The following is a 10,641-nucleotide window of genomic DNA, read 5'->3' on the forward strand; positions in this document are numbered from 1 at the left end:
GACGGACACAGGTGACACAGGGACGGACACAGGTGACACAGGGACGGAGACTAATATGAACATGTCTTTGGGTCAAGCACAGAGATGAACGAACACGTGTTGGGTGGTTACAGGAAATATCTGGTAACATCTGAAAGTTTTTCTCCCGTGTGTCTCACACACACACACACACACGCGCACACACACACACACACACACACACACACACACACACACACACACACACACACACACACACACACACACACACACATACACACACACACGCGCAAAAACACACACACACACACACACACACACACACACACACACACACACACACACACACACACGCACACACACACACACACACACACACACACACGCACACACACACACACACACACACACACACACACACACACACGATACACACGATTCCTGGAGTAGGCTCAGGAATCTCTACACCAGTTGATTGACAGTTGAGAGGCGGGACCAAAGAGCCAAAGCTCAACCCCCGCAAGCACAAATAGGTGAGTACAAATAGGTGAGTACACACCTGTGTGTCTGGTAGCTGAGTGGACAGCGCGCAGGACTCGTAATTCTGTGGCTCAGGTTCGATTCCCAGATCACCGCCCAAGGGATGGGTATGGGGTGCATAATAAATGGCTAAACTAACTGAACTAAGCCTGGGCCCCGGGCGGCCTTGGAGAGTTGAAGAACTACAGGTAATCCGCTTGTTTGGTGACGCCTAGAGAACGACCCTTTAGTCTTGACCACACAACCCCCAGTTCCCTCATCCTCCGGAGCAACCATTAGAGCGAGATCCATTAACTAACCCTGAAGTACCATTACCCGTCAGCAATTACAGGAGGTCAACTGAGACGCGTCTATTCCCTGTAATTCCTGAAATGGCATTTACGAGGCCGACGATGGTGCGGGCGGCCGCCCTATGTGGCAATTGGGAGAGATTACGACCCTTAATGACCAATTACTCATTAAATTGTGGTACCAATTACGCATGTGAACGAAGGGCGCTGCTTTGCCTGAAGACCACTGGTACTTCACCGACATGTGATACCATCGTGGTATTACATCCAGTCTACCCAGTTCTTGGTATGCTTACGGCAGTGTGATCCCAAACGAGATTGGGTTGTGGCTAACAAGGCTGTTTTGGTGTCCCTGGTCGTTCGAGCGCGCGTCGAGGGCTTTGCTTAATCAGTGCTTAGTATGCTTCAAGTGCTTCGCTAGGTGAAGTGGAAGCCACTCGCTGATTTAGAGCCTTAACCGCTTTGTACACGACACACTGTGTGTCTGTCGTTCACTGTATGTGCCCGAGAGCGCTGCGCAGTACACTGCAGATTATGTTGCAAATCTGCGCTGGTAACGAAATAATTAACAACAACGTTTTGGACGGACCCATCTACGCTGGTCACGGTATGCCTCGTGTGTCATGGTACGCCAACATTGCGTCACGGCATGATTCTGGTGCGTCTTGACATACCCCATGCGAGTAACGGCATGCCCCAAGAGCGCAACGCTTTTGAAATGAGAACTGAACCCATCTTTGTGTCCATATAATTTATTCGGTCTCACGTCAGTTGCCGCTGATGTTCTATGCTCATATTAACACACTGATCGTCTCCCGGTATGGCTCCTGTGCTCCAGTAAGTTACATAAAACTGTTGCCTGGCCTCAGGCTGGGGTCGGGGAGTTGAAGAACTCCCGAAAACCTCTCGAGATATGCACAATAACGGTGTGATTTACAAGAGTTACGATCATATGCACAAAAGGTCTCCCAATACGATATATATATATATATATATATATATATATATATATATATATATATATATATATATATATATATATATATATATATATATATATATAAACTCTCAGACAAACATCATTAACAAAGTTTATTAATATGCCCGACGAATATTTTTGTTTTGTTTACTCTCGGTTATTTTTCAGTGACGTGAAAAGTTTAATAGGTCACAGAATTGGTTAATGTTTGCAATTCTCTATTTTCCCATCTCTTGGTGGGACGCGTGGCTGCACTATGTGACTTTTAGCATCCCCTCTTGCAGCTGTTGCTCTTGTAATTGTCATTATTATTATTGTTATTACTATTAGTATGTTACACTTGTAATTAAAGTTATTTGAAAACAAAAATCCTAAAGAGGTCAGGGTATATTCTCCTATTTGTGCTCGCAGGATCGAGCTTTGAGCTCTTGGACTCCGCCTTTCCTACCGTTGATGGTCTAATATAATTCCTCTCAATATATTTTCTCTTATTTCTACTACCCACCAACTACTGACCATCCCCAGGATGCAACGCGCAACAGATATCTAATTCTCTGGTACCTAGTTACTGCTGGGTGAAAGGAATCGCTTGTCTTGCCGCTGGGATCGAACCCCCGAACATCGTGTGTGTGTGTGTGTGTGAACTCGACTAGTTGTACTCACCTAGTTGTGCTTGCGGGAGGTTGAGCTTCGGCTCTTTGCTCCCGCTTCTCAACTGTCAATCAACCGGTGTACAGATTCCTGAGCCTACTGGGCTCTATCATATCTAAACTTGAAACTGTGTATGGAGTCAGCCTCCACCACATTACTTCCTAATGCATTCCATTTGTCAACCACTCTGACACTAAAAAAGTTCTTTCTAATATCTCTGTGGCTCATTTGGCCGCTCAGTTTCCACCTGTGTCCCCTAGTGCGTGTGCCCCTTGTGTTAAATAGACTGTCTTTATCTACCCTATCAATTCCCTTGAGAATCTTGAATGTGGTGATCATGTCCCCCCTAACTCTTCTGTCTTCCAGCGAAGTGAGGTTTAATTTCCGTAGTCTCTCCTCGTAGCTCATACCTCTCAGCTCGGGTACTAGTCTGGTGGCAAACCTTTGAACCTTTTCCAGTTTGGTCTTATCCTTGACTAGATATGGACTCCATGCTGGGGCTGTATACTTCAGGATTGGCCTGACATATGTGGTATACAAAGTTTACACACACACACACATATGTGTGTGTGCGCGCGCATGCGTGCGTGCGTGTGTGTGTGTGTGTGTGTGTGTGTGTGTGTGTGTGTGTTTACTAGTTGTGTTTTTGCGGGGGTTGAGCTTTGCTCTTTCGGCCCGCCTCTCAACTGTCAATCAACTGTTTACTAACTACTTTTTTTTTCCCCCCACACCACACACACACACTTCTTTGTTATTAACAGTTACTCATTGTGTGTGTGTGTGTGTGTGTGTGTCAGAATGGATCATCACTGCATAAAAACAAAGTTACTAAGTTCGTTTATCAGGCGCCATACTCTGGCTAGATAACAGCGGCAGATGAACAGGTAAATTACAAGAGAAACAGAGCTAAACAGAGACGAAGAGCCAGAGTCAACACACATAAGGTAATGTGGGCGTGTGGGGGGTTGCTATACAAGTCTCCTTTACACCGCCCTCCCCCACACCATCACCCCCACACCCCCACACCATCTCCCTGTTACCAACCACTGGAGTGGTTGAGTGGTCCCCCACACCCCTCACCATCTCCCCCACACCCCACACCATCTCCTCCCACACCATCTCCCCACTCCCCACACCATCTCCCCAACACCCCACACCATCTCCCCCACTCCCCACACCATCTCTCCCACTCCCCACACCATCTCCCCCACACCCTTGACCGTACAATCACACCTGAGCATGGCGCAACAATCATATTTCATCAAATATTGACAAATAAATGGCAACTATACGAGCGGTTATTAGATTTTACAAAAATTAAACCCTCCAAAATTTTAGAAAAATAGGTCTTGCGATCGTTAGGCTGCCACGATAGTTATCAAATAGAGCTCGCAGCCAGGGTGAAGCATCACTTAATGACCATAGATACAGAAGATGTATGAATAACTGCGACGAAGATAATAAAGGGGAAGCAATGAGTAACTGTTGATAACAAAGAAGATGGGGGCTAAGACGGAGGAGGAGAGGAGACAAATGATAAAGAAAAGAATGAGGCAAAATAGGAGGGTATGAGAGTAAATGGTTTAGGGTAAAGTGTGGAGGAGAGATGAAAGTGTCATATGACTGGGAGAGGGGAAGATCCTGGGTGGGATGGGGATGGGAAAGGGGGGGCAAGAGGGATGGAACTTAATTAAGTACAATGAATACTTTACACGTGACTGTGAAAAATGTGATACATCCACACAAACAACGTGTCCCCCCCCCCCCCCCACCAATCCCCCTTTCCACTCAAATCTCCAAAAGAGTGGTTCTTCCTCTTTCTCACTCCACATTCATCACAACTTAATCAACTATTCGCCATCCCATTCAACTCCCCACGTTCCTTCCACCACTTCAATCCCCCCCCATTCCTTCCTTACCACCCTCCCTCTATTAACCCATTCACACCAACATTTTCCCCTCCAACGCTTCACAACCCTCCCCCTCCCCCCCCCCCCTCATCCCCTCCAACACTAATCCTCCCAAAGTTCACCCAAAATTCTCCATTATAAGTTAACATGTAAGCCGAGCCCGCACTTCCCGCCCACAGAACGCTCAAAACAGTAGTACGGGGTCCTGGCCACGGACAGACGCCACGGACAGACGCCACGGACACCGCGCCTGCGCGGGATCGTTGGAATGGGATCACCTTGAGGCAGTCCTTGAATCATTTCTTCAACCCCCCAAGAGAACGCGTGCCCTGGCATAATTACTCATCCGGCAGCTGTTTGGGCAGTCGGCTGTCAGGCATTCTGGCATCGTGGCCTGCCCATCTGGGCTGAGTTTTCCGTAGGAGGGTGTAGACGCTGGGACTACCGGCCCCTTCCAGGACCTCCGGTAGTCTGTCCTGCCACCTGGTGTGGAGGAGTCTGCGGAGACAGCTCAAGTGAAAGTGATTTAGCTGTCTGCTGTAGACAGCAGCGAGACCTATGCCAGGTCTCGCTGGCGAAGGGAAGGGGGTTATGTAGTTATGAAGCGATGACTGACAGTCGTATAAAAAAACTTTCAATACTTTAAAAGTATAATTCATTTTTTTTAATGATAATGTTTATATTCTTGGATATCAGTAGCTAGACGTGTGTGATCGTGCAAACTTATTTGTCTTTGCAGGATCGAGTTTTAGCTCTTGAACCCTGCCTTTCTAGCCGCCGGTTGTCTAATGCAATGAAGTTAGTAGAGTGAATGTATATCGCATGTGTCAAGGTCAAGTGAAGTCTTCCTTGTACTTAAGTTGAGTCCCTCTGCGACCTGCCCCCCCCCCCTCCAACCTTCCCTACCCCCCCTCCAGCCCACCCTACCCCCATTCCACCCATGTGTGGAATGAATAACTGTGGGCGTTACCACTCACGTGCCACCCCGGGGTTACTTACCCAGGCACGTTACTGGGCGTGCCACCCCTCAGTGGTAGCACTCACGTTTTCCCCTCCCTGTGTGAGTGTGTGTATGTGTGTGTGCACAATGAGAGAACAAGAGCAGACAGATCACCGAAGTCTGAGAACAGCACAAGAGAACAAAGATGGGAACTGAGTGCCCCGGTGAGTGTGGGAGGACTCAAGGAGGCTCAAGGAAGTGCTGCTTTAGCTTAAGGGCAGGAGCAAGCAGCTTCACATGGGTGAAGGCGGGGGGGGGGGGGGAAGTAAGGGTGGGAGGACTTAAGGAGGCTCAAGGAAGTGCTGCCTTAGCTTAAGGGCAGGAGCAAGCAGCATCACATGGGTGAAGGCGGGGGGGGGGGGGGGGGGTTGGGGGGGAAGTAAGGGTGTTACTTACTACAATCAACAGCTTCAAAGATAAGCACAAGTCATCTGCAACAAACAACCGATTGCCGAAAGCCACGAGACAGACGCTGCAAACTCTAGACAAACACAAACCGAAACAATTTGATTTTCTGTATAACTTCCATCAAGTTCGCCTTACACGTCCATTTAATAAACGACAAAAGATAAACTCAAGATTTCTGCAATTTATTCTTTATATATATTATATATATATATATATATATATATATATATATATATATATATATATATATATATATATATATATATATATATATATATATATATGCAGAATAACCACATATGAAAAATAGAAAATGCTTAACGCGTTTTCGGCTAATTCGCCTTCATCAGAGCAAAGTAGAACCTACTTTGTAGTGATTCTACTTTGCTCTGATGAAGGCGAATTAGCCGAAAACGCGTTAAGCATTTTCTATTTTTCATATGTGGTTATTCTGCATACTTGGATCAGTGTTTTTGTGATCATTGTTGCATATATATATATATATATATATATATATATATATATATATATATATATATATATATATATATATATATATATATATATATATTTATATATATGACAGTGTCAGACCACGAAGGAGGGACTAAAACAGGAATTTCCCTAAGTACTTACGTATTTAATAATGTATCTTCAGAAGGGTCCACTACCGCCCACAGGATGGGTATGGGGTCCACTACCGCTCACAGGATGGGTATGGGGTCCACTACCGCCCACAGGATGGGTATGGGGTCCACTACCGCCCACAGGATGGGTATGGGGTCCACTACCGCTCACAGGATGGGTATGGGGTCCACTACCGCCCACAGGATGGGTATGGGGTCCACTACCGCCCACAGGATGGGTATGGGGTCCACTACCGCTCACAGGATGGGTATGGGGTCCACTACCGCTCACAGGATGGGTATGGGGTCCACTACCGCCCACAGGATGGGTATGGGGTCCACTACCGCCCACAGGATGGGTATGGGGTCCACTACCGCCCACAGGATGGGTATGGGGTCCACTACCGCTCACAGGATGGGTATGGGGTCCACTACCGCCCACAGGATGGGTATGGGGTCCACTACCGCCCACAGGATGGGTATGGGGTCCACTACCGCTCACAGGATGGGTATGGGGTCCACTACCGCCCACAGGATGGGTATGGGGTCCACTACCGCCCACAGGATGGGTATGGGGTCCACTACCGCCCACAGGATGGGTATGGGGTCCACTACCGCCCACAGGATGGGTATGGGGTCCACTACCGCCCACAGGATGGGTATGGGGTCCACTACCGCTCACAGGATGGGTATGGGGTCCACTACCGCCCACAGGATGGGTATGGGGTCCACTACCGCCCACAGGATGGGTATGGGGTCCACTACCGCCCACAGGATGGGTATGGGGTCCACTACCGCCCACAGGATGGGTATGGGGTCCACTACCGCTCACAGGATGGGTATGGGGTCCACTACCGCCCACAGGATGGGTATGGGGTCCACTACCGCCCACAGGATGGGTATGGGGTCCACTACCGCTCACAGGATGGGTATGGGGTCCACTACCGCCCACAGGATGGGTATGGGGTCCACTACCGCCCACAGGATGGGTATGGGGTCCACTACCGCCCACAGGATGGGTATGGGGTCCACTACCGCTCACAGGATGTTTATGGGGTCCACTACCGCCCACAGGATGGGTATGGGGTCCACTACCGCTCACAGGATGGGTATGGGGTCCACTACCGCTCACAGGATGGGTATGGGGTCCACTACCGCCCACAGGAAGGGTATGGGGTCCACTACCGCCCACAGAATAGGTATGGGGTCCACTACCGCCCACAGGATGGGTATGGGGTCCACTACCGCTCACAGGATGGGTATGGGGTCCACTACCGCCCACAGGATGGGTATGGGGTCCACTACCGCCCACAGAATGGGTATGGGGTCCACTACCGCCCACAGGATGGGTATGGGGTCCACTACCGCTCACAGGAAGGGTATGGGGTCCACTACCGCCCACAGGATGGGTATGGGGTCCACTACCGCTCACAGGATGGGTATGGGGTCCACTACCGCCCACAGGATGGGTATGGGGTCCACTACCGCCCACAGGATGGGTATGGGGTCCACTACCGCTCACAGGATGGGTATGGGGTCCACTACCGCCCACAGGATGGGTATGGGGTCCACTACCGCCCACAGGATGGGTATGGGGTCCACTACCGCTCACAGGATGGGTATGGGGTCCACTACCGCCCACAGGATGGGTATGGGGTCCACTACCGCCCACAGGATGGGTATGGGGTCCACTACCGCTCACAGGAAGGGTATGGGGTCCACTACCGCCCACAGGATGGGTATGGGGTCCACTACCACCCACAGGATGGGTATGGGGTCCACGACCGCCCACAGGAAGGGTATGGGGTCCACTACCGCCCACAGGAAGGGTATGGGGTCCACTACCGCCCACAGAATGGGTATGGGGTCCACTACCGCCCACAGAATGGGTATGGGGTCCACTACCGCCCACAGAATGGGTATGGGGTCCACTACCGCCCACAGAATGGGTATGGGGTCCACTACCGCCCACAGAATGGGTATGGGGTCCACTATCGCCCACAGAATAGGTATGGGGTCCACTACCGCCCACAGGATGGGTATGGGGTCCACTACCGCCCACAGGAAGGGTATGGGGTCCACTACCGCCCACAGGATGGGAATGGGATGCATAATAAGTTAAGCTAAACACATAGTAACTGATAATTCTAAGCAAGAAATATATAAAAGAACAAAATCCTTGCCAAGCGCAGCCTGCAGTAATGCACACTTTGCATAATATTGCTAACCAGCATCTCGTCTCAAGTTGCAGGTGACATTAGTCTTTCGGTGCTCACTCCAGACGCCGCCACCAGGGGGCTCTGCTGCGTGGGAGAATTGGTCTAGAAATATGCAAACAACGCCACTTATATAACGAAAATAATGACATATTACCCGACCTATTTTCTCCTTTAAACTTATATAAGAATAATATGTTTATAGGCATATATTATAAAGTGACATTGTTATGTTTTTTTCCCCTTGGAAGTAAATGCCAGCGTATCTGATGGACGAACCATTGTGGAACAGAGCAGAAAGCTTGGGGAAAACCTCTTTGATGAGGGGGCGGGTGTGACGTCAGGTCCTTTATGCACCGGAACACCTCATTGCTTTTGTTTCTATTCTCGAACGCTTATTATTAGCTCCTATTCAATACTTATCGTTCATCCTATCAATGACAGGCAAGGAGGGATGTTCATCAGTATTACTGTGTATTTGTTTGCGCGTGTGTGTACTCACCTAATTGTGCTTGCGGGGGTTGAGTTCTGGCTCTTTGGTCCCGCCTCTCAACTGTCAATCAACTGGTGTACAGATTCCTCAGCCTACTGAGCTCTATCATATCTACATTTGAAACTGTGTATGGAGTCAGCCTCCACCACATCACTTCCTAGTGCATTCCATTTATTAACTACTCAGACACTGAAAGAATTCTTTCTAACGTCTCTGTGGCTCATCTGGGTTCTAAGTTTCCACCTGTGTCCCCTTGTTCGTGTCCCACCCGTGCTAAAGAGTTAGTCTTTGTCCACCCTGTCAATTTCCCTGAGAATTTTGTAGGTGGTTATCATGTCTCCCCTTACTCTTCTGTTTTCCAGGGGCGTGAGGTTCAGCTCCTTTAGCCTTTAGTTCAGCTCCTTTAGCTTTTGTGTATGTGTGTGTGTGTGTAATTATATATATATATATATATATATATATATATATATATATATATATATATATATATATATATATATATATATATATATATATAGTTATATATATATATATATATATATATATATATATATATATATATATATATATATATATATATATATATATATATATATATATATTTGCTGTGCCCAATGCAGCCCTGGGAACTCGCCTCAGTCATGACGCTCTCCGCATTGGAGTTGCCCTTCGCCTTGCCGCCCTCATCCTCACCGAACATAGGTGCATCTGCGGAACTGCGATGGCAGACCAATATGGCCGTCATGGTCTGGTATGTCGTAAATCACAGGGTAAGATTGCAAGACATGAAGAAGTCAACGACATCATCAAGAGGAGCCTCGCCACAGCCCGCTGCCCGGCACAAAGAGAACCACACTTATCCAGACCTAACGACTATCAGAAGCGCCCAGATGGGGTCACCTTGCTACCTTGGAAGGATGGTATCAAGTGGTATGGGACTACACGTGCGCTGCCACACTGGCCAGTACCTACCTCCACTACAGCACACGTGGAAGCGGTGGTGCTGCTTCTTTCAGGGAATTGCAAAAAATTATCAAACACGGAGGTCTGGCACACTGCTACAGCTTTGTTCCGATTTGCTCAGAGACCCTCAGTTCGTGGGGAAAATGTGCATTGAAGTTCCTGAAGGAATTGGGGACAAATTGAACGGCGCTACAAAAGATCAGAGAGCAAAAAAGTTTCATGTTCCTGCGCCTCAGTGTTGTGATTCAGAGGGGGAATGCCTGTTGCGTCTTGGGCACTAGTCCAACTTCAGAGGAATTCGAAGAAGTGTTTGACTTGCAACAATGATCGAACCCGTCTGTGACATTTACGAATGTTTCCCATTGTCGTGTTTTTCAAGTTCCATAAACTTTAAGCACTTTTTGTATCAACCCATGTATATCTTGTAACCATTAATACATAATAAAGCACAAAAAAACACAAAAGGAAGGGGGTGGTAGGAGAAAAGCACACAAACTATATTGAACGTGACCTAAACATTCCCTCTAATGCGTTATGTGTGGTTTCCTCCGAGGCTAAGGGTCCCCCTTCTTTCAGCCAGAGGTGG

This window comes from Procambarus clarkii, chromosome 29 (genome assembly GCF_040958095.1).
Source record: "Procambarus clarkii isolate CNS0578487 chromosome 29, FALCON_Pclarkii_2.0, whole genome shotgun sequence".
Classification (NCBI taxonomy): Eukaryota; Metazoa; Arthropoda; class Malacostraca; order Decapoda; family Cambaridae; genus Procambarus; species Procambarus clarkii.